Genomic DNA, 18422 nt, shown 5'->3' with positions numbered 1-18422 from the left:
TTGACCAGTGTCGTCTTTAAAAGGAAAGTTTTCAGAGAGCTTTCCGGCTTACGGCCATACTACCCTGAGAACGCCCGATCTCGTCCGATCTCGGAAGCTAAGCAGGGGCGGGCCTGGTTAGTACTTGGATGGGAGACCGCCTGGGAATACCAGGTGCTGTAAGCTTTTTAGGCTCTTGGCTTTCAGCAGAGGGCGCTGTTTCCCACTTCTTGGAAAACGCCATCACTTTGAATGGAGGAAGAGTATTTATTTTGCCCTCATGGGAGGAACATCCATCTACAGTGTTTTTCTCTCTGCTGTGAAGTTCAAACAGGCTTACAGGCTGGCTGTGGCTGCGACCGGTGGCACAAAACAGCCAGAAAAACCATACGAGCAGCAAAGTGTGCACACACATCCGAGACCGTTTGCAGAAGCGCAGTTTGACCAGTGTCGTCTTTAAAAGGAAAGTTTTCAGAGAGCTTTCCGGCTTACGGCCATACTACCCTGAGAACGCCCGATCTCGTCCGATCTCGGAAGCTAAGCAGGGACGGGCCTGGTGAGTACTTGGATGGGAGACCGCCTGGGAATACCAGGTGCTGTAAGCTTTTTAGGCTCTTGGCTTTCAGCAGAGGGCGCTGTTTCCCACTTCTTGGAAAACGCCATCACTTTGAATGGAGGAAGAGTATTTATTTTGCCCTCATGTGAGGAACATCCATCTACAGTGTTTTTCTCTCTGCTGTGAAGTTCAAACAGGCTTACAGGCTGGCTGTGGCTGCGACCGGTGGCACAAAACAGCCAGAAAAACCATACGAGCAGCAAAGTGTGCACACACATCCGAGACCGTTTGCAGAAGCGCAGTTTGACCAGTGTCGTCTTTAAAAGGAAAGTTTTCAGAGAGCTTTCCGGCTTACGGCCATACTACCCTGAGAACGCCCGATCTCGTCCGATCTCGGAAGCTAAGCAGGGGCGGGCCTGGTTAGTACTTGGATGGGAGACCGCCTGGGAATACCAGGTGCTGTAAGCTTTTTAGGCTCTTGGCTTTCAGCAGAGGGCGCTGTTTCCCACCTCTTGGAAAACGCCATCACTTTGAATGGAGGAAGAGTATTTATTTTGCCCTCATGGGAGGAACATCCATCTACAGTGTTTTTCTCTCTGCTGTGAAGTTCAAACAGGCTTACAGGCTGGCTGTGGCTGCGACCGGTGGCACAAAACAGCCAGAAAAACCATACGAGCAGCAAAGTGTGCACACACATCCGAGACCGTTTGCAGAAGCGCAGTTTGACCAGTGTCGTCTTTAAAAGGAAAGTTTTCAGAGAGCTTTCCGGCTTACGGCCATACTACCCTGAGAACGCCCGATCTCGTCAGATCTCGGAAGCTAAGCAGGGGCGGGCCTGGTTAGTACTTGGATGGGAGACCGCCTGGGAATACCAGGTGCTGTAAGCTTTTTAGGCTCTTGGCTTTCAGCAGAGGGCGCTGTTTCCCACTTCTTGGAAAACGCCATCACTTTGAATGGAGGAAGAGTATTTATTTTGCCCTCATGTGAGGAACATCCATCTACAGTGTTTTTCTCTCTGCTGTGAAGTTCAAACAGGCTTACAGGCTGGCTGTGGCTGCGACCGGTGGCACAAAACAGCCAGAAAAACCATACGAGCAGCAAAGTGTGCACACACATCCGAGACCGTTTGCAGAAGCGCAGTTTGACCAGTGTCGTCTTTAAAAGGAAAGTTTTCAGAGAGCTTTCCGGCTTACGGCCATACTACCCTGAGAACGCCCGATCTCGTCCGATCTCGGAAGCTAAGCAGGGGCGGGCCTGGTGAGTACTTGGATGGGAGACCGCCTGGGAATACCAGGTGCTGTAAGCTTTTTAGGCTCTTGGCTTTCAGCAGAGGGCGCTGTTTCCCACTTCTTGGAAAACGCCATCACTTTGAATGGAGGAAGAGTATTTATTTTGCCCTCATGTGAGGAACATCCATCTACAGTGTTTTTCTCTCTGCTGTGAAGTTCAAACAGGCTTACAGGCTGGCTGTGGCTGCGACCGGTGGCACAAAACAGCCAGAAAAACCATACGAGCAGCAAAGTGTGCACACACATCCGAGACCGTTTGCAGAAGCGCAGTTTGACCAGTGTCGTCTTTAAAAGGAAAGTTTTCAGAGAGCTTTCCGGCTTACGGCCATACTACCCTGAGAACGCCCGATCTCGTCCGATCTCGGAAGCTAAGCAGGGGCGGGCCTGGTTAGTACTTGGATGGGAGACCGCCTGGGAATACCAGGTGCTGTAAGCTTTTTAGGCTCTTGGCTTTCAGCAGAGGGCGCTGTTTCCCACTTCTTGGAAAACGCCATCACTTTGAATGGAGGAAGAGTATTTATTTTGCCCTCATGTGAGGAACATCCATCTACAGTGTTTTTCTCTCTGCTGTGAAGTTCAAACAGGCTTACAGGCTGGCTGTGGCTGCGACCGGTGGCACAAAACAGCCAGAAAAACCATACGAGCAGCAAAGTGTGCACACACATCCGAGACCGTTTGCAGAAGCGCAGTTTGACCAGTGTCGTCTTTAAAAGGAAAGTTTTCAGAGAGCTTTCCGGCTTACGGCCATACTACCCTGAGAACGCCCGATCTCGTCCGATCTCGGAAGCTAAGCAGGGGCGGGCCTGGTGAGTACTTGGATGGGAGACCGCCTGGGAATACCAGGTGCTGTAAGCTTTTTAGGCTCTTGGCTTTCAGCAGAGGGCGCTGTTTCCCACTTCTTGGAAAACGCCGTCACTTTGAATGGAGGAAGAGTATTTATTTTGCCCTCATGTGAGGAACATCCATCTACAGTGTTTTTCTCTCTGCTGTGAAGTTCAAACAGGCTTACAGGCTGGCTGTGGCTGCGACCGGTGGCACAAAACAGCCAGAAAAACCATACGAGCAGCAAAGTGTGCACACACATCCGAGACCGTTTGCAGAAGCGCAGTTTGACCAGTGTCGTCTTTAAAAGGAAAGTTTTCAGAGAGCTTTCCGGCTTACGGCCATACTACCCTGAGAACGCCCGATCTCGTCCGATCTCGGAAGCTAAGCAGGGGCGGGCCTGGTTAGTACTTGGATGGGAGACCGCCTGGGAATACCAGGTGCTGAAAGCTTTTTAGGCTCTTGGCTTTCAGCAGAGGGCGCTGTTTCCCACCTCTTGGAAAACGCCATCACTTTGAATGGAGGAAGAGTATTTATTTTGCCCTCATGGGAGGAACATCCATCTACAGTGTTTTTCTCTCTGCTGTGAAGTTCAAACAGGCTTACAGGCTGGCTGTGGCTGCGACCGGTGGCACAAAACAGCCAGAAAAACCATACGAGCAGCAAAGTGTGCACACACATCCGAGACCGTTTGCAGAAGCGCAGTTTGACCAGTGTCGTCTTTAAAAGGAAAGTTTTCAGAGAGCTTTCCGGCTTACGGCCATACTACCCTGAGAACGCCCGATCTCGTCCGATCTCGGAAGCTAAGCAGGGGCGGGCCTGGTGAGTACTTGGATGGGAGACCGCCTGGGAATACCAGGTGCTGTAAGCTTTTTAGGCTCTTGGCTTTCAGCAGAGGGCGCTGTTTCCCACTTCTTGGAAAACGCCGTCACTTTGAATGGAGGAAGAGTATTTATTTTGCCCTCATGTGAGGAACATCCATCTACAGTGTTTTTCTCTCTGCTGTGAAGTTCAAACAGGCTTACAGGCTGGCTGTGGCTGCGACCGGTGGCACAAAACAGCCAGAAAAACCATACGAGCAGCAAAGTGTGCACACACATCCGAGACCGTTTGCAGAAGCGCAGTTTGACCAGTGTCGTCTTTAAAAGGAAAGTTTTCAGAGAGCTTTCCGGCTTACGGCCATACTACCCTGAGAACGCCCGATCTCGTCCGATCTCGGAAGCTAAGCAGGGGCGGGCCTGGTTAGTACTTGGATGGGAGACCGCCTGGGAATACCAGGTGCTGAAAGCTTTTTAGGCTCTTGGCTTTCAGCAGAGGGCGCTGTTTCCCACCTCTTGGAAAACGCCATCACTTTGAATGGAGGAAGAGTATTTATTTTGCCCTCATGGGAGGAACATCCATCTACAGTGTTTTTCTCTCTGCTGTGAAGTTCAAACAGGCTTACAGGCTGGCTGTGGCTGCGACCGGTGGCACAAAACAGCCAGAAAAACCATACGAGCAGCAAAGTGTGCACACACATCCGAGACCGTTTGCAGAAGCGCAGTTTGACCAGTGTCGTCTTTAAAAGGAAAGTTTTCAGAGAGCTTTCCGGCTTACGGCCATACTACCCTGAGAACGCCCGATCTCGTCCGATCTCGGAAGCTAAGCAGGGGCGGGCCTGGTGAGTACTTGGATGGGAGACCGCCTGGGAATACCAGGTGCTGTAAGCTTTTTAGGCTCTTGGCTTTCAGCAGAGGGCGCTGTTTCCCACTTCTTGGAAAACGCCGTCACTTTGAATGGAGGAAGAGTATTTATTTTGCCCTCATGTGAGGAACATCCATCTACAGTGTTTTTCTCTCTGCTGTGAAGTTCAAACAGGCTTACAGGCTGGCTGTGGCTGCGACCGGTGGCACAAAACAGCCAGAAAAACCATACGAGCAGCAAAGTGTGCACACACATCCGAGACCGTTTGCAGAAGCGCAGTTTGACCAGTGTCGTCTTTAAAAGGAAAGTTTTCAGAGAGCTTTCCGGCTTACGGCCATACTACCCTGAGAACGCCCGATCTCGTCCGATCTCGGAAGCTAAGCAGGGGCGGGCCTGGTTAGTACTTGGATGGGAGACCGCCTGGGAATACCAGGTGCTGTAAGCTTTTTAGGCTCTTGGCTTTCAGCAGAGGGCGCTGTTTCCCACTTCTTGGAAAACGCCATCACTTTGAATGGAGGAAGAGTATTTATTTTGCCCTCATGGGAGGAACATCCATCTACAGTGTTTTTCTCTCTGCTGTGAAGTTCAAACAGGCTTACAGGCTGGCTGTGGCTGCGACCGGTGGCACAAAACAGCCAGAAAAACCATACGAGCAGCAAAGTGTGCACACACATCCGAGACCGTTTGCAGAAGCGCAGTTTGACCAGTGTCGTCTTTAAAAGGAAAGTTTTCAGAGAGCTTTCCGGCTTACGGCCATACTACCCTGAGAACGCCCGATCTCGTCCGATCTCGGAAGCTAAGCAGGGGCGGGCCTGGTGAGTACTTGGATGGGAGACCGCCTGGGAATACCAGGTGCTGTAAGCTTTTTAGGCTCTTGGCTTTCAGCAGAGGGCGCTGTTTCCCACTTCTTGGAAAACGCCGTCACTTTGAATGGAGGAAGAGTATTTATTTTGCCCTCATGTGAGGAACATCCATCTACAGTGTTTTTCTCTCTGCTGTGAAGTTCAAACAGGCTTACAGGCTGGCTGTGGCTGCGACCGGTGGCACAAAACAGCCAGAAAAACCATACGAGCAGCAAAGTGTGCACACACATCCGAGACCGTTTGCAGAAGCGCAGTTTGACCAGTGTCGTCTTTAAAAGGAAAGTTTTCAGAGAGCTTTCCGGCTTACGGCCATACTACCCTGAGAACGCGCGATCTCGTCCGATCTCGGAAGCTAAGCAGGGGCGGGCCTGGTTAGTACTTGGATGGGAGACCGCCTGGGAATACCAGGTGCTGAAAGCTTTTTAGGCTCTTGGCTTTCAGCAGAGGGCGCTGTTTCCCACCTCTTGGAAAACGCCATCACTTTGAATGGAGGAAGAGTATTTATTTTGCCCTCATGGGAGGAACATCCATCTACAGTGTTTTTCTCTCTGCTGTGAAGTTCAAACAGGCTTACAGGCTGGCTGTGGCTGCGACCGGTGGCACAAAACAGCCAGAAAAACCATACGAGCAGCAAAGTGTGCACACACATCCGAGACCGTTTGCAGAAGCGCAGTTTGACCAGTGTCGTCTTTAAAAGGAAAGTTTTCAGAGAGCTTTCCGGCTTACGGCCATACTACCCTGAGAACGCCCGATCTCGTCCGATCTCGGAAGCTAAGCAGGGGCGGGCCTGGTGAGTACTTGGATGGGAGACCGCCTGGGAATACCAGGTGCTGTAAGCTTTTTAGGCTCTTGGCTTTCAGCAGAGGGCGCTGTTTCCCACTTCTTGGAAAACGCCGTCACTTTGAATGGAGGAAGAGTATTTATTTTGCCCTCATGTGAGGAACATCCATCTACAGTGTTTTTCTCTCTGCTGTGAAGTTCAAACAGGCTTACAGGCTGGCTGTGGCTGCGACCGGTGGCACAAAACAGCCAGAAAAACCATACGAGCAGCAAAGTGTGCACACACATCCGAGACCGTTTGCAGAAGCGCAGTTTGACCAGTGTCGTCTTTAAAAGGAAAGTTTTCAGAGAGCTTTCCGGCTTACGGCCATACTACCCTGAGAACGCCCGATCTCGTCCGATCTCGGAAGCTAAGCAGGGGCGGGCCTGGTTAGTACTTGGATGGGAGACCGCCTGGGAATACCAGGTGCTGAAAGCTTTTTAGGCTCTTGGCTTTCAGCAGAGGGCGCTGTTTCCCACCTCTTGGAAAACGCCATCACTTTGAATGGAGGAAGAGTATTTATTTTGCCCTCATGGGAGGAACATCCATCTACAGTGTTTTTCTCTCTGCTGTGAAGTTCAAACAGGCTTACAGGCTGGCTGTGGCTGCGACCGGTGGCACAAAACAGCCAGAAAAACCATACGAGCAGCAAAGTGTGCACACACATCCGAGACCGTTTGCAGAAGCGCAGTTTGACCAGTGTCGTCTTTAAAAGGAAAGTTTTCAGAGAGCTTTCCGGCTTACGGCCATACTACCCTGAGAACGCCCGATCTCGTCCGATCTCGGAAGCTAAGCAGGGGCGGGCCTGGTGAGTACTTGGATGGGAGACCGCCTGGGAATACCAGGTGCTGTAAGCTTTTTAGGCTCTTGGCTTTCAGCAGAGGGCGCTGTTTCCCACTTCTTGGAAAACGCCGTCACTTTGAATGGAGGAAGAGTATTTATTTTGCCCTCATGTGAGGAACATCCATCTACAGTGTTTTTCTCTCTGCTGTGAAGTTCAAACAGGCTTACAGGCTGGCTGTGGCTGCGACCGGTGGCACAAAACAGCCAGAAAAACCATACGAGCAGCAAAGTGTGCACACACATCCGAGACCGTTTGCAGAAGCGCAGTTTGACCAGTGTCGTCTTTAAAAGGAAAGTTTTCAGAGAGCTTTCCGGCTTACGGCCATACTACCCTGAGAACGCCCGATCTCGTCCGATCTCGGAAGCTAAGCAGGGGCGGGCCTGGTTAGTACTTGGATGGGAGACCGCCTGGGAATACCAGGTGCTGTAAGCTTTTTAGGCTCTTGGCTTTCAGCAGAGGGCGCTGTTTCCCACTTCTTGGAAAACGCCATCACTTTGAATGGAGGAAGAGTATTTATTTTGCCCTCATGTGAGGAACATCCATCTACAGTGTTTTTCTCTCTGCTGTGAAGTTCAAACAGGCTTACAGGCTGGCTGTGGCTGCGACCGGTGGCACAAAACAGCCAGAAAAACCATACGAGCAGCAAAGTGTGCACACACATCCGAGACCGTTTGCAGAAGCGCAGTTTGACCAGTGTCGTCTTTAAAAGGAAAGTTTTCAGAGAGCTTTCCGGCTTACGGCCATACTACCCTGAGAACGCCCGATCTCGTCCGATCTCGGAAGCTAAGCAGGGGCGGGCCTGGTGAGTACTTGGATGGGAGACCGCCTGGGAATACCAGGTGCTGTAAGCTTTTTAGGCTCTTGGCTTTCAGCAGAGGGCGCTGTTTCCCACTTCTTGGAAAACGCCGTCACTTTGAATGGAGGAAGAGTATTTATTTTGCCCTCATGTGAGGAACATCCATCTACAGTGTTTTTCTCTCTGCTGTGAAGTTCAAACAGGCTTACAGGCTGGCTGTGGCTGCGACCGGTGGCACAAAACAGCCAGAAAAACCATACGAGCAGCAAAGTGTGCACACACATCCGAGACCGTTTGCAGAAGCGCAGTTTGACCAGTGTCGTCTTTAAAAGGAAAGTTTTCAGAGAGCTTTCCGGCTTACGGCCATACTACCCTGAGAACGCCCGATCTCGTCCGATCTCGGAAGCTAAGCAGGGGCGGGCCTGGTTAGTACTTGGATGGGAGACCGCCTGGGAATACCAGGTGCTGAAAGCTTTTTAGGCTCTTGGCTTTCAGCAGAGGGCGCTGTTTCCCACCTCTTGGAAAACGCCATCACTTTGAATGGAGGAAGAGTATTTATTTTGCCCTCATGGGAGGAACATCCATCTACAGTGTTTTTCTCTCTGCTGTGAAGTTCAAACAGGCTTACAGGCTGGCTGTGGCTGCGACCGGTGGCACAAAACAGCCAGAAAAACCATACGAGCAGCAAAGTGTGCACACACATCCGAGACCGTTTGCAGAAGCGCAGTTTGACCAGTGTCGTCTTTAAAAGGAAAGTTTTCAGAGAGCTTTCCGGCTTACGGCCATACTACCCTGAGAACGCCCGATCTCGTCCGATCTCGGAAGCTAAGCAGGGGCGGGCCTGGTGAGTACTTGGATGGGAGACCGCCTGGGAATACCAGGTGCTGTAAGCTTTTTAGGCTCTTGGCTTTCAGCAGAGGGCGCTGTTTCCCACTTCTTGGAAAACGCCGTCACTTTGAATGGAGGAAGAGTATTTATTTTGCCCTCATGTGAGGAACATCCATCTACAGTGTTTTTCTCTCTGCTGTGAAGTTCAAACAGGCTTACAGGCTGGCTGTGGCTGCGACCGGTGGCACAAAACAGCCAGAAAAACCATACGAGCAGCAAAGTGTGCACACACATCCGAGACCGTTTGCAGAAGCGCAGTTTGACCAGTGTCGTCTTTAAAAGGAAAGTTTTCAGAGAGCTTTCCGGCTTACGGCCATACTACCCTGAGAACGCCCGATCTCGTCCGATCTCGGAAGCTAAGCAGGGGCGGGCCTGGTTAGTACTTGGATGGGAGACCGCCTGGGAATACCAGGTGCTGAAAGCTTTTTAGGCTCTTGGCTTTCAGCAGAGGGCGCTGTTTCCCACCTCTTGGAAAACGCCATCACTTTGAATGGAGGAAGAGTATTTATTTTGCCCTCATGGGAGGAACATCCATCTACAGTGTTTTTCTCTCTGCTGTGAAGTTCAAACAGGCTTACAGGCTGGCTGTGGCTGCGACCGGTGGCACAAAACAGCCAGAAAAACCATACGAGCAGCAAAGTGTGCACACACATCCGAGACCGTTTGCAGAAGCGCAGTTTGACCAGTGTCGTCTTTAAAAGGAAAGTTTTCAGAGAGCTTTCCGGCTTACGGCCATACTACCCTGAGAACGCCCGATCTCGTCCGATCTCGGAAGCTAAGCAGGGGCGGGCCTGGTGAGTACTTGGATGGGAGACCGCCTGGGAATACCAGGTGCTGTAAGCTTTTTAGGCTCTTGGCTTTCAGCAGAGGGCGCTGTTTCCCACTTCTTGGAAAACGCCGTCACTTTGAATGGAGGAAGAGTATTTATTTTGCCCTCATGTGAGGAACATCCATCTACAGTGTTTTTCTCTCTGCTGTGAAGTTCAAACAGGCTTACAGGCTGGCTGTGGCTGCGACCGGTGGCACAAAACAGCCAGAAAAACCATACGAGCAGCAAAGTGTGCACACACATCCGAGACCGTTTGCAGAAGCGCAGTTTGACCAGTGTCGTCTTTAAAAGGAAAGTTTTCAGAGAGCTTTCCGGCTTACGGCCATACTACCCTGAGAACGCCCGATCTCGTCCGATCTCGGAAGCTAAGCAGGGGCGGGCCTGGTTAGTACTTGGATGGGAGACCGCCTGGGAATACCAGGTGCTGAAAGCTTTTTAGGCTCTTGGCTTTCAGCAGAGGGCGCTGTTTCCCACCTCTTGGAAAACGCCATCACTTTGAATGGAGGAAGAGTATTTATTTTGCCCTCATGGGAGGAACATCCATCTACAGTGTTTTTCTCTCTGCTGTGAAGTTCAAACAGGCTTACAGGCTGGCTGTGGCTGCGACCGGTGGCACAAAACAGCCAGAAAAACCATACGAGCAGCAAAGTGTGCACACACATCCGAGACCGTTTGCAGAAGCGCAGTTTGACCAGTGTCGTCTTTAAAAGGAAAGTTTTCAGAGAGCTTTCCGGCTTACGGCCATACTACCCTGAGAACGCCCGATCTCGTCCGATCTCGGAAGCTAAGCAGGGGCGGGCCTGGTGAGTACTTGGATGGGAGACCGCCTGGGAATACCAGGTGCTGTAAGCTTTTTAGGCTCTTGGCTTTCAGCAGAGGGCGCTGTTTCCCACTTCTTGGAAAACGCCGTCACTTTGAATGGAGGAAGAGTATTTATTTTGCCCTCATGTGAGGAACATCCATCTACAGTGTTTTTCTCTCTGCTGTGAAGTTCAAACAGGCTTACAGGCTGGCTGTGGCTGCGACCGGTGGCACAAAACAGCCAGAAAAACCATACGAGCAGCAAAGTGTGCACACACATCCGAGACCGTTTGCAGAAGCGCAGTTTGACCAGTGTCGTCTTTAAAAGGAAAGTTTTCAGAGAGCTTTCCGGCTTACGGCCATACTACCCTGAGAACGCCCGATCTCGTCCGATCTCGGAAGCTAAGCAGGGGCGGGCCTGGTTAGTACTTGGATGGGAGACCGCCTGGGAATACCAGGTGCTGAAAGCTTTTTAGGCTCTTGGCTTTCAGCAGAGGGCGCTGTTTCCCACCTCTTGGAAAACGCCGTCACTTTGAATGGAGGAAGAGTATTTATTTTGCCCTCATGGGAGGAACATCCATCTACAGTGTTTTTCTCTCTGCTGTGAAGTTCAAACAGGCTTACAGGCTGGCTGTGGCTGCGACCGGTGGCACAAAACAGCCAGAAAAACCATACGAGCAGCAAAGTGTGCACACACATCCGAGACCGTTTGCAGAAGCGCAGTTTGACCAGTGTCGTCTTTAAAAGGAAAGTTTTCAGAGAGCTTTCCGGCTTACGGCCATACTACCCTGAGAACGCCCGATCTCGTCCGATCTCGGAAGCTAAGCAGGGGCGGGCCTGGTGAGTACTTGGATGGGAGACCGCCTGGGAATACCAGGTGCTGTAAGCTTTTTAGGCTCTTGGCTTTCAGCAGAGGGCGCTGTTTCCCACTTCTTGGAAAACGCCATCACTTTGAATGGAGGAAGAGTATTTATTTTGCCCTCATGTGAGGAACATCCATCTACAGTGTTTTTCTCTCTGCTGTGAAGTTCAAACAGGCTTACAGGCTGGCTGTGGCTGCGACCGGTGGCACAAAACAGCCAGAAAAACCATACGAGCAGCAAAGTGTGCACACACATCCGAGACCGTTTGCAGAAGCGCAGTTTGACCAGTGTCGTCTTTAAAAGGAAAGTTTTCAGAGAGCTTTCCGGCTTACGGCCATACTACCCTGAGAACGCCCGATCTCGTCCGATCTCGGAAGCTAAGCAGGGGCGGGCCTGGTGAGTACTTGGATGGGAGACCGCCTGGGAATACCAGGTGCTGTAAGCTTTTTAGGCTCTTGGCTTTCAGCAGAGGGCGCTGTTTCCCACTTCTTGGAAAACGCCATCACTTTGAATGGAGGAAGAGTATTTATTTTGCCCTCATGTGAGGAACATCCATCTACAGTGTTTTTCTCTCTGCTGTGAAGTTCAAACAGGCTTACAGGCTGGCTGTGGCTGCGACCGGTGGCACAAAACAGCCAGAAAAACCATACGAGCAGCAAAGTGTGCACACACATCCGAGACCGTTTGCAGAAGCGCAGTTTGACCAGTGTCGTCTTTAAAAGGAAAGTTTTCAGAGAGCTTTCCGGCTTACAGCCATACTACCCTGAGAACGCCCGATCTCGTCCGATCTCGGAAGCTAAGCAGGGGCGGGCCTGGTGAGTACTTGGAATGGGAGACCGCCTGGGAATACCAGGTGCTGTAAGCTTTTTAGGCTCTTGGCTTTCAGCAGAGGGCGCTGTTTCCCACTTCTTGGAAAACGCCGTCACTTTGAATGGAGGAAGAGTATTTATTTTGCCCTCATGTGAGGAACATCCATCTACAGTGTTTTTCTCTCTGCTGTGAAGTTCAAACAGGCTTACAGGCTGGCTGTGGCTGCGACCGGTGGCACAAAACAGCCAGAAAAACCATACGAGCAGCAAAGTGTGCACACACATCCGAGACCGTTTGCAGAAGCGCAGTTTGACCAGTGTCGTCTTTAAAAGGAAAGTTTTCAGAGAGCTTTCCGGCTTACGGCCATACTACCCTGAGAACGCCCGATCTCGTCCGATCTCGGAAGCTAAGCAGGGGCGGGCCTGGTTAGTACTTGGATGGGAGACCGCCTGGGAATACCAGGTGCTGTAAGCTTTTTAGGCTCTTGGCTTTCAGCAGAGGGCGCTGTTTCCCACTTCTTGGAAAACGCCATCACTTTGAATGGAGGAAGAGTATTTATTTTGCCCTCATGTGAGGAACATCCATCTACAGTGTTTTTCTCTCTGCTGTGAAGTTCAAACAGGCTTACAGGCTGGCTGTGGCTGCGACCGGTGGCACAAAACAGCCAGAAAAACCATACGAGCAGCAAAGTGTGCACACACATCCGAGACCGTTTGCAGAAGCGCAGTTTGACCAGTGTCGTCTTTAAAAGGAAAGTTTTCAGAGAGCTTTCCGGCTTACGGCCATACTACCCTGAGAACGCCCGATCTCGTCCGATCTCGGAAGCTAAGCAGGGGCGGGCCTGGTGAGTACTTGGAATGGGAGACCGCCTGGGAATACCAGGTGCTGTAAGCTTTTTAGGCTCTTGGCTTTCAGCAGAGGGCGCTGTTTCCCACTTCTTGGAAAACGCCATCACTTTGAATGGAGGAAGAGTATTTATTTTGCCCTCATGTGAGGAACATCCATCTACAGTGTTTTTCTCTCTGCTGTGAAGTTCAAACAGGCTTACAGGCTGGCTGTGGCTGCGACCGGTGGCACAAAACAGCCAGAAAAACCATACGAGCAGCAAAGTGTGCACACACATCCGAGACCGTTTGCAGAAGCGCAGTTTGACCAGTGTCGTCTTTAAAAGGAAAGTTTTCAGAGAGCTTTCCGGCTTACGGCCATACTACCCTGAGAACGCCCGATCTCGTCCGATCTCGGAAGCTAAGCAGGGGCGGGCCTGGTTAGTACTTGGATGGGAGACCGCCTGGGAATACCAGGTGCTGAAAGCTTTTTAGGCTCTTGGCTTTCAGCAGAGGGCGCTGTTTCCCACCTCTTGGAAAACGCCATCACTTTGAATGGAGGAAGAGTATTTATTTTGCCCTCATGGGAGGAACATCCATCTACAGTGTTTTTCTCTCTGCTGTGAAGTTCAAACAGGCTTACAGGCTGGCTGTGGCTGCGACCGGTGGCACAAAACAGCCAGAAAAACCATACGAGCAGCAAAGTGTGCACACACATCCGAGACCGTTTGCAGAAGCGCAGTTTGACCAGTGTCGTCTTTAAAAGGAAAGTTTTCAGAGAGCTTTCCGGCTTACGGCCATACTACCCTGAGAACGCCCGATCTCGTCCGATCTCGGAAGCTAAGCAGGGGCGGGCCTGGTGAGTACTTGGATGGGAGACCGCCTGGGAATACCAGGTGCTGTAAGCTTTTTAGGCTCTTGGCTTTCAGCAGAGGGCGCTGTTTCCCACTTCTTGGAAAACGCCATCACTTTGAATGGAGGAAGAGTATTTATTTTGCCCTCATGTGAGGAACATCCATCTACAGTGTTTTTCTCTCTGCTGTGAAGTTCAAACAGGCTTACAGGCTGGCTGTGGCTGCGACCGGTGGCACAAAACAGCCAGAAAAACCATACGAGCAGCAAAGTGTGCACACACATCCGAGACCGTTTGCAGAAGCGCAGTTTGACCAGTGTCGTCTTTAAAAGGAAAGTTTTCAGAGAGCTTTCCGGCTTACGGCCATACTACCCTGAGAACGCCCGATCTCGTCCGATCTCGGAAGCTAAGCAGGGGCGGGCCTGGTGAGTACTTGGATGGGAGACCGCCTGGGAATACCAGGTGCTGTAAGCTTTTTAGGCTCTTGGCTTTCAGCAGAGGGCGCTGTTTCCCACTTCTTGGAAAACGCCATCACTTTGAATGGAGGAAGAGTATTTATTTTGCCCTCATGTGAGGAACATCCATCTACAGTGTTTTTCTCTCTGCTGTGAAGTTCAAACAGGCTTACAGGCTGGCTGTGGCTGCGACCGGTGGCACAAAACAGCCAGAAAAACCATACGAGCAGCAAAGTGTGCACACACATCCGAGACCGTTTGCAGAAGCGCAGTTTGACCAGTGTCGTCTTTAAAAGGAAAGTTTTCAGAGAGCTTTCCGGCTTACAGCCATACTACCCTGAGAACGCCCGATCTCGTCCGATCTCGGAAGCTAAGCAGAGGCGGGCCTGGTGAGTACTTGGAATGGGAGACCGCCTGGGAATACCAGGTGCTGTAAGCTTTTTAGGCTCTTGGCTTTCAGCAGAGGGCGCTGTTTCCCACTTCTTGGAAAACGCCATCACTTTGAATGGAGGAAGAGTATTTATTTTGCCCTCATGTGAGGAACATCCATCTACAGTGTTTTTCTCTCTGCTGTGAAGTTCAAACAGGCTTACAGGCTGGCTGTGGCTGCGACCGGTGGCACAAAACAGCCAGAAAAACCATACGAGCAGCAAAGTGTGCACACACATCCGAGACCGTTTGCAGAAGCGCAGTTTGACCAGTGTCGTCTTTAAAAGGAAAGTTTTCAGAGAGCTTTCCGGCTTACGGCCATACTACCCTGAGAACGCCCGATCTCGTCCGATCTCGGAAGCTAAGCAGGGGCGGGCCTGGTTAGTACTTGGATGGGAGACCGCCTGGGAATACCAGGTGCTGTAAGCTTTTTAGGCTCTTGGCTTTCAGCAGAGGGCGCTGTTTCCCACTTCTTGGAAAACGCCATCACTTTGAATGGAGGAAGAGTATTTATTTTGCCCTCATGTGAGGAACATCCATCTACAGTGTTTTTCTCTCTGCTGTGAAGTTCAAACAGGCTTACAGGCTGGCTGTGGCTGCGACCGGTGGCACAAAACAGCCAGAAAAACCATACGAGCAGCAAAGTGTGCACACACATCCGAGACCGTTTGCAGAAGCGCAGTTTGACCAGTGTCGTCTTTAAAAGGAAAGTTTTCAGAGAGCTTTCCGGCTTACGGCCATACTACCCTGAGAACGCCCGATCTCGTCCGATCTCGGAAGCTAAGCAGGGGCGGGCCTGGTGAGTACTTGGAATGGGAGACCGCCTGGGAATACCAGGTGCTGTAAGCTTTTTAGGCTCTTGGCTTTCAGCAGAGGGCGCTGTTTCCCACTTCTTGGAAAACGCCATCACTTTGAATGGAGGAAGAGTATTTATTTTGCCCTCATGTGAGGAACATCCATCTACAGTGTTTTTCTCTCTGCTGTGAAGTTCAAACAGGCTTACAGGCTGGCTGTGGCTGCGACCGGTGGCACAAAACAGCCAGAAAAACCATACGAGCAGCAAAGTGTGCACACACATCCGAGACCGTTTGCAGAAGCGCAGTTTGACCAGTGTCGTCTTTAAAAGGAAAGTTTTCAGAGAGCTTTCCGGCTTACGGCCATACTACCCTGAGAACGCCCGATCTCGTCCGATCTCGGAAGCTAAGCAGGGGCGGGCCTGGTGAGTACTTGGATGGGAGACCGCCTGGGAATACCAGGTGCTGTAAGCTTTTTAGGCTCTTGGCTTTCAGCAGAGGGCGCTGTTTCCCACTTCTTGGAAAACGCCATCACTTTGAATGGAGGAAGAGTATTTATTTTGCCCTCATGTGAGGAACATCCATCTACAGTGTTTTTCTCTCTGCTGTGAAGTTCAAACAGGCTTACAGGCTGGCTGTGGCTGCGACCGGTGGCACAAAACAGCCAGAAAAACCATACGAGCAGCAAAGTGTGCACACACATCCGAGACCGTTTGCAGAAGCGCAGTTTGACCAGTGTCGTCTTTAAAAGGAAAGTTTTCAGAGAGCTTTCCGGCTTACGGCCATACTACCCTGAGAACGCCCGATCTCGTCCGATCTCGGAAGCTAAGCAGGGGCGGGCCTGGTTAGTACTTGGATGGGAGACCGCCTGGGAATACCAGGTGCTGAAAGCTTTTTAGGCTCTTGGCTTTCAGCAGAGGGCGCTGTTTCCCACCTCTTGGAAAACGCCATCACTTTGAATGGAGGAAGAGTATTTATTTTGCCCTCATGGGAGGAACATCCATCTACAGTGTTTTTCTCTCTGCTGTGAAGTTCAAACAGGCTTACAGGCTGGCTGTGGCTGCGACCGGTGGCACAAAACAGCCAGAAAAACCATACGAGCAGCAAAGTGTGCACACACATCCGAGACCGTTTGCAGAAGCGCAGTTTGACCAGTGTCGTCTTTAAAAGGAAAGTTTTCAGAGAGCTTTCCGGCTTACAGCCATACTACCCTGAGAACGCCCGATCTCGTCCGATCTCGGAAGCTAAGCAGAGGCGGGCCTGGTGAGTACTTGGAATGGGAGACCGCCTGGGAATACCAGGTGCTGTAAGCTTTTTAGGCTCTTGGCTTTCAGCAGAGGGCGCTGTTTCCCACTTCTTGGAAAACGCCATCACTTTGAATGGAGGAAGAGTATTTATTTTGCCCTCATGTGAGGAACATCCATCTACAGTGTTTTTCTCTCTGCTGTGAAGTTCAAACAGGCTTACAGGCTGGCTGTGGCTGCGACCGGTGGCACAAAACAGCCAGAAAAACCATACGAGCAGCAAAGTGTGCACACACATCCGAGACCGTTTGCAGAAGCGCAGTTTGACCAGTGTCGTCTTTAAAAGGAAAGTTTTCAGAGAGCTTTCCGGCTTACGGCCATACTACCCTGAGAACGCCCGATCTCGTCCGATCTCGGAAGCTAAGCAGGGGCGGGCCTGGTTAGTACTTGGATGGGAGACCGCCTGGGAATACCAGGTGCTGTAAGCTTTTTAGGCTCTTGGCTTTCAGCAGAGGGCGCTGTTTCCCACTTCTTGGAAAACGCCATCACTTTGAATGGAGGAAGAGTATTTATTTTGCCCTCATGTGAGGAACATCCATCTACAGTGTTTTTCTCTCTGCTGTGAAGTTCAAACAGGCTTACAGGCTGGCTGTGGCTGCGACCGGTGGCACAAAACAGCCAGAAAAACCATACGAGCAGCAAAGTGTGCACACACATCCGAGACCGTTTGCAGAAGCGCAGTTTGACCAGTGTCGTCTTTAAAAGGAAAGTTTTCAGAGAGCTTTCCGGCTTACGGCCATACTACCCTGAGAACGCCCGATCTCGTCCGATCTCGGAAGCTAAGCAGGGGCGGGCCTGGTGAGTACTTGGAATGGGAGACCGCCTGGGAATACCAGGTGCTGTAAGCTTTTTAGGCTCTTGGCTTTCAGCAGAGGGCGCTGTTTCCCACTTCTTGGAAAACGCCATCACTTTGAATGGAGGAAGAGTATTTATTTTGCCCTCATGTGAGGAACATCCATCTACAGTGTTTTTCTCTCTGCTGTGAAGTTCAAACAGGCTTACAGGCTGGCTGTGGCTGCGACCGGTGGCACAAAACAGCCAGAAAAACCATACGAGCAGCAAAGTGTGCACACACATCCGAGACCGTTTGCAGAAGCGCAGTTTGACCAGTGTCGTCTTTAAAAGGAAAGTTTTCAGAGAGCTTTCCGGCTTACGGCCATACTACCCTGAGAACGCCCGATCTCGTCCGATCTCGGAAGCTAAGCAGGGGCGGGCCTGGTGAGTACTTGGATGGGAGACCGCCTGGGAATACCAGGTGCTGTAAGCTTTTTAGGCTCTTGGCTTTCAGCAGAGGGCGCTGTTTCCCACTTCTTGGAAAACGCCATCACTTTGAATGGAGGAAGAGTATTTATTTTGCCCTCATGTGAGGAACATCCATCTACAGTGTTTTTCTCTCTGCTGTGAAGTTCAAACAGGCTTACAGGCTGGCTGTGGCTGCGACCGGTGGCACAAAACAGCCAGAAAAACCATACGAGCAGCAAAGTGTGCACACACATCCGAGACCGTTTGCAGAAGCGCAGTTTGACCAGTGTCGTCTTTAAAAGGAAAGTTTTCAGAGAGCTTTCCGGCTTACGGCCATACTACCCTGAGAACGCCCGATCTCGTCCGATCTCGGAAGCTAAGCAGGGGCGGGCCTGGTTAGTACTTGGATGGGAGACCGCCTGGGAATACCAGGTGCTGAAAGCTTTTTAGGCTCTTGGCTTTCAGCAGAGGGCGCTGTTTCCCACCTCTTGGAAAACGCCATCACTTTGAATGGAGGAAGAGTATTTATTTTGCCCTCATGGGAGGAACATCCATCTACAGTGTTTTTCTCTCTGCTGTGAAGTTCAAACAGGCTTACAGGCTGGCTGTGGCTGCGACCGGTGGCACAAAACAGCCAGAAAAACCATACGAGCAGCAAAGTGTGCACACACATCCGAG

At 51.1% G+C, this 18422-nt stretch overlaps 44 non-coding genes across 44 annotated transcripts; all 44 read left to right on the top strand.

Annotated features, from left to right (window-relative positions):
• Window positions 1-46: 46 nt before the first annotated feature.
• Window positions 47-165, top strand: LOC129175428 (5S ribosomal RNA). Its single transcript, XR_008568382.1, has one exon. It is a non-coding gene; the product is annotated as a 5S ribosomal RNA (ribosomal RNA).
• Window positions 166-465: 300 nt separating this feature from the next.
• Window positions 466-584, top strand: LOC129175578 (5S ribosomal RNA). Its single transcript, XR_008568527.1, has one exon. It is a non-coding gene; the product is annotated as a 5S ribosomal RNA (ribosomal RNA).
• Window positions 585-884: 300 nt separating this feature from the next.
• On the top strand, window positions 885-1003 carry LOC129175427 (5S ribosomal RNA). The gene has a single exon (XR_008568381.1). It is a non-coding gene; the product is annotated as a 5S ribosomal RNA (ribosomal RNA).
• A 300-nt stretch (window positions 1004-1303) lies between these two features.
• LOC129175565 (5S ribosomal RNA) lies at window positions 1304-1422 on the top strand. Its single transcript, XR_008568514.1, has one exon. It is a non-coding gene; the product is annotated as a 5S ribosomal RNA (ribosomal RNA).
• A 300-nt stretch (window positions 1423-1722) lies between these two features.
• Window positions 1723-1841, top strand: LOC129174821 (5S ribosomal RNA). The gene has a single exon (XR_008567796.1). It is a non-coding gene; the product is annotated as a 5S ribosomal RNA (ribosomal RNA).
• Window positions 1842-2141: 300 nt separating this feature from the next.
• LOC129175426 (5S ribosomal RNA) lies at window positions 2142-2260 on the top strand. Its single transcript, XR_008568380.1, has one exon. It is a non-coding gene; the product is annotated as a 5S ribosomal RNA (ribosomal RNA).
• A 300-nt stretch (window positions 2261-2560) lies between these two features.
• Window positions 2561-2679, top strand: LOC129174820 (5S ribosomal RNA). Its single transcript, XR_008567795.1, has one exon. It is a non-coding gene; the product is annotated as a 5S ribosomal RNA (ribosomal RNA).
• Window positions 2680-2979: 300 nt separating this feature from the next.
• LOC129175107 (5S ribosomal RNA) lies at window positions 2980-3098 on the top strand. The gene has a single exon (XR_008568077.1). It is a non-coding gene; the product is annotated as a 5S ribosomal RNA (ribosomal RNA).
• Window positions 3099-3398: 300 nt separating this feature from the next.
• LOC129174819 (5S ribosomal RNA) lies at window positions 3399-3517 on the top strand. The gene has a single exon (XR_008567794.1). It is a non-coding gene; the product is annotated as a 5S ribosomal RNA (ribosomal RNA).
• A 300-nt stretch (window positions 3518-3817) lies between these two features.
• LOC129175106 (5S ribosomal RNA) lies at window positions 3818-3936 on the top strand. The gene has a single exon (XR_008568076.1). It is a non-coding gene; the product is annotated as a 5S ribosomal RNA (ribosomal RNA).
• A 300-nt stretch (window positions 3937-4236) lies between these two features.
• Window positions 4237-4355, top strand: LOC129174818 (5S ribosomal RNA). The gene has a single exon (XR_008567793.1). It is a non-coding gene; the product is annotated as a 5S ribosomal RNA (ribosomal RNA).
• A 300-nt stretch (window positions 4356-4655) lies between these two features.
• On the top strand, window positions 4656-4774 carry LOC129175425 (5S ribosomal RNA). Its single transcript, XR_008568379.1, has one exon. It is a non-coding gene; the product is annotated as a 5S ribosomal RNA (ribosomal RNA).
• Window positions 4775-5074: 300 nt separating this feature from the next.
• On the top strand, window positions 5075-5193 carry LOC129174815 (5S ribosomal RNA). The gene has a single exon (XR_008567791.1). It is a non-coding gene; the product is annotated as a 5S ribosomal RNA (ribosomal RNA).
• Window positions 5194-5493: 300 nt separating this feature from the next.
• Window positions 5494-5612, top strand: LOC129175208 (5S ribosomal RNA). The gene has a single exon (XR_008568176.1). It is a non-coding gene; the product is annotated as a 5S ribosomal RNA (ribosomal RNA).
• A 300-nt stretch (window positions 5613-5912) lies between these two features.
• LOC129174814 (5S ribosomal RNA) lies at window positions 5913-6031 on the top strand. Its single transcript, XR_008567790.1, has one exon. It is a non-coding gene; the product is annotated as a 5S ribosomal RNA (ribosomal RNA).
• Window positions 6032-6331: 300 nt separating this feature from the next.
• LOC129175105 (5S ribosomal RNA) lies at window positions 6332-6450 on the top strand. Its single transcript, XR_008568075.1, has one exon. It is a non-coding gene; the product is annotated as a 5S ribosomal RNA (ribosomal RNA).
• A 300-nt stretch (window positions 6451-6750) lies between these two features.
• LOC129174813 (5S ribosomal RNA) lies at window positions 6751-6869 on the top strand. Its single transcript, XR_008567789.1, has one exon. It is a non-coding gene; the product is annotated as a 5S ribosomal RNA (ribosomal RNA).
• Window positions 6870-7169: 300 nt separating this feature from the next.
• LOC129175423 (5S ribosomal RNA) lies at window positions 7170-7288 on the top strand. Its single transcript, XR_008568377.1, has one exon. It is a non-coding gene; the product is annotated as a 5S ribosomal RNA (ribosomal RNA).
• A 300-nt stretch (window positions 7289-7588) lies between these two features.
• Window positions 7589-7707, top strand: LOC129174812 (5S ribosomal RNA). The gene has a single exon (XR_008567788.1). It is a non-coding gene; the product is annotated as a 5S ribosomal RNA (ribosomal RNA).
• A 300-nt stretch (window positions 7708-8007) lies between these two features.
• Window positions 8008-8126, top strand: LOC129175103 (5S ribosomal RNA). The gene has a single exon (XR_008568073.1). It is a non-coding gene; the product is annotated as a 5S ribosomal RNA (ribosomal RNA).
• Window positions 8127-8426: 300 nt separating this feature from the next.
• Window positions 8427-8545, top strand: LOC129174811 (5S ribosomal RNA). Its single transcript, XR_008567787.1, has one exon. It is a non-coding gene; the product is annotated as a 5S ribosomal RNA (ribosomal RNA).
• Window positions 8546-8845: 300 nt separating this feature from the next.
• LOC129175102 (5S ribosomal RNA) lies at window positions 8846-8964 on the top strand. Its single transcript, XR_008568072.1, has one exon. It is a non-coding gene; the product is annotated as a 5S ribosomal RNA (ribosomal RNA).
• Window positions 8965-9264: 300 nt separating this feature from the next.
• LOC129174809 (5S ribosomal RNA) lies at window positions 9265-9383 on the top strand. The gene has a single exon (XR_008567785.1). It is a non-coding gene; the product is annotated as a 5S ribosomal RNA (ribosomal RNA).
• Window positions 9384-9683: 300 nt separating this feature from the next.
• Window positions 9684-9802, top strand: LOC129175101 (5S ribosomal RNA). The gene has a single exon (XR_008568071.1). It is a non-coding gene; the product is annotated as a 5S ribosomal RNA (ribosomal RNA).
• A 300-nt stretch (window positions 9803-10102) lies between these two features.
• LOC129174808 (5S ribosomal RNA) lies at window positions 10103-10221 on the top strand. Its single transcript, XR_008567784.1, has one exon. It is a non-coding gene; the product is annotated as a 5S ribosomal RNA (ribosomal RNA).
• A 300-nt stretch (window positions 10222-10521) lies between these two features.
• LOC129175100 (5S ribosomal RNA) lies at window positions 10522-10640 on the top strand. The gene has a single exon (XR_008568070.1). It is a non-coding gene; the product is annotated as a 5S ribosomal RNA (ribosomal RNA).
• Window positions 10641-10940: 300 nt separating this feature from the next.
• On the top strand, window positions 10941-11059 carry LOC129174807 (5S ribosomal RNA). Its single transcript, XR_008567783.1, has one exon. It is a non-coding gene; the product is annotated as a 5S ribosomal RNA (ribosomal RNA).
• Window positions 11060-11359: 300 nt separating this feature from the next.
• Window positions 11360-11478, top strand: LOC129174806 (5S ribosomal RNA). Its single transcript, XR_008567782.1, has one exon. It is a non-coding gene; the product is annotated as a 5S ribosomal RNA (ribosomal RNA).
• Window positions 11479-11778: 300 nt separating this feature from the next.
• LOC129175350 (5S ribosomal RNA) lies at window positions 11779-11898 on the top strand. Its single transcript, XR_008568312.1, has one exon. It is a non-coding gene; the product is annotated as a 5S ribosomal RNA (ribosomal RNA).
• A 300-nt stretch (window positions 11899-12198) lies between these two features.
• On the top strand, window positions 12199-12317 carry LOC129175422 (5S ribosomal RNA). The gene has a single exon (XR_008568376.1). It is a non-coding gene; the product is annotated as a 5S ribosomal RNA (ribosomal RNA).
• A 300-nt stretch (window positions 12318-12617) lies between these two features.
• LOC129175308 (5S ribosomal RNA) lies at window positions 12618-12737 on the top strand. The gene has a single exon (XR_008568272.1). It is a non-coding gene; the product is annotated as a 5S ribosomal RNA (ribosomal RNA).
• A 300-nt stretch (window positions 12738-13037) lies between these two features.
• LOC129175099 (5S ribosomal RNA) lies at window positions 13038-13156 on the top strand. The gene has a single exon (XR_008568069.1). It is a non-coding gene; the product is annotated as a 5S ribosomal RNA (ribosomal RNA).
• A 300-nt stretch (window positions 13157-13456) lies between these two features.
• Window positions 13457-13575, top strand: LOC129174805 (5S ribosomal RNA). The gene has a single exon (XR_008567781.1). It is a non-coding gene; the product is annotated as a 5S ribosomal RNA (ribosomal RNA).
• A 300-nt stretch (window positions 13576-13875) lies between these two features.
• On the top strand, window positions 13876-13994 carry LOC129174803 (5S ribosomal RNA). The gene has a single exon (XR_008567779.1). It is a non-coding gene; the product is annotated as a 5S ribosomal RNA (ribosomal RNA).
• A 300-nt stretch (window positions 13995-14294) lies between these two features.
• On the top strand, window positions 14295-14414 carry LOC129175381 (5S ribosomal RNA). Its single transcript, XR_008568342.1, has one exon. It is a non-coding gene; the product is annotated as a 5S ribosomal RNA (ribosomal RNA).
• Window positions 14415-14714: 300 nt separating this feature from the next.
• LOC129175421 (5S ribosomal RNA) lies at window positions 14715-14833 on the top strand. The gene has a single exon (XR_008568375.1). It is a non-coding gene; the product is annotated as a 5S ribosomal RNA (ribosomal RNA).
• Window positions 14834-15133: 300 nt separating this feature from the next.
• Window positions 15134-15253, top strand: LOC129175307 (5S ribosomal RNA). Its single transcript, XR_008568271.1, has one exon. It is a non-coding gene; the product is annotated as a 5S ribosomal RNA (ribosomal RNA).
• Window positions 15254-15553: 300 nt separating this feature from the next.
• Window positions 15554-15672, top strand: LOC129174802 (5S ribosomal RNA). The gene has a single exon (XR_008567778.1). It is a non-coding gene; the product is annotated as a 5S ribosomal RNA (ribosomal RNA).
• A 300-nt stretch (window positions 15673-15972) lies between these two features.
• LOC129175098 (5S ribosomal RNA) lies at window positions 15973-16091 on the top strand. Its single transcript, XR_008568068.1, has one exon. It is a non-coding gene; the product is annotated as a 5S ribosomal RNA (ribosomal RNA).
• A 300-nt stretch (window positions 16092-16391) lies between these two features.
• On the top strand, window positions 16392-16511 carry LOC129175380 (5S ribosomal RNA). The gene has a single exon (XR_008568341.1). It is a non-coding gene; the product is annotated as a 5S ribosomal RNA (ribosomal RNA).
• Window positions 16512-16811: 300 nt separating this feature from the next.
• LOC129175420 (5S ribosomal RNA) lies at window positions 16812-16930 on the top strand. The gene has a single exon (XR_008568374.1). It is a non-coding gene; the product is annotated as a 5S ribosomal RNA (ribosomal RNA).
• A 300-nt stretch (window positions 16931-17230) lies between these two features.
• LOC129175306 (5S ribosomal RNA) lies at window positions 17231-17350 on the top strand. The gene has a single exon (XR_008568270.1). It is a non-coding gene; the product is annotated as a 5S ribosomal RNA (ribosomal RNA).
• A 300-nt stretch (window positions 17351-17650) lies between these two features.
• LOC129174800 (5S ribosomal RNA) lies at window positions 17651-17769 on the top strand. The gene has a single exon (XR_008567777.1). It is a non-coding gene; the product is annotated as a 5S ribosomal RNA (ribosomal RNA).
• A 300-nt stretch (window positions 17770-18069) lies between these two features.
• On the top strand, window positions 18070-18188 carry LOC129175097 (5S ribosomal RNA). Its single transcript, XR_008568067.1, has one exon. It is a non-coding gene; the product is annotated as a 5S ribosomal RNA (ribosomal RNA).
• The last annotated feature ends 234 nt before the right edge of the window (window positions 18189-18422 follow it).

This window comes from Dunckerocampus dactyliophorus, unplaced genomic scaffold, assembly GCF_027744805.1.
Source record: "Dunckerocampus dactyliophorus isolate RoL2022-P2 unplaced genomic scaffold, RoL_Ddac_1.1 HiC_scaffold_23, whole genome shotgun sequence".
NCBI classification, from domain to species: domain Eukaryota; kingdom Metazoa; phylum Chordata; class Actinopteri; order Syngnathiformes; family Syngnathidae; genus Dunckerocampus; species Dunckerocampus dactyliophorus.
Note: the sequence above shows the minus strand (reverse complement) of the source record. Positions and strands in the feature narration are given on the sequence as shown.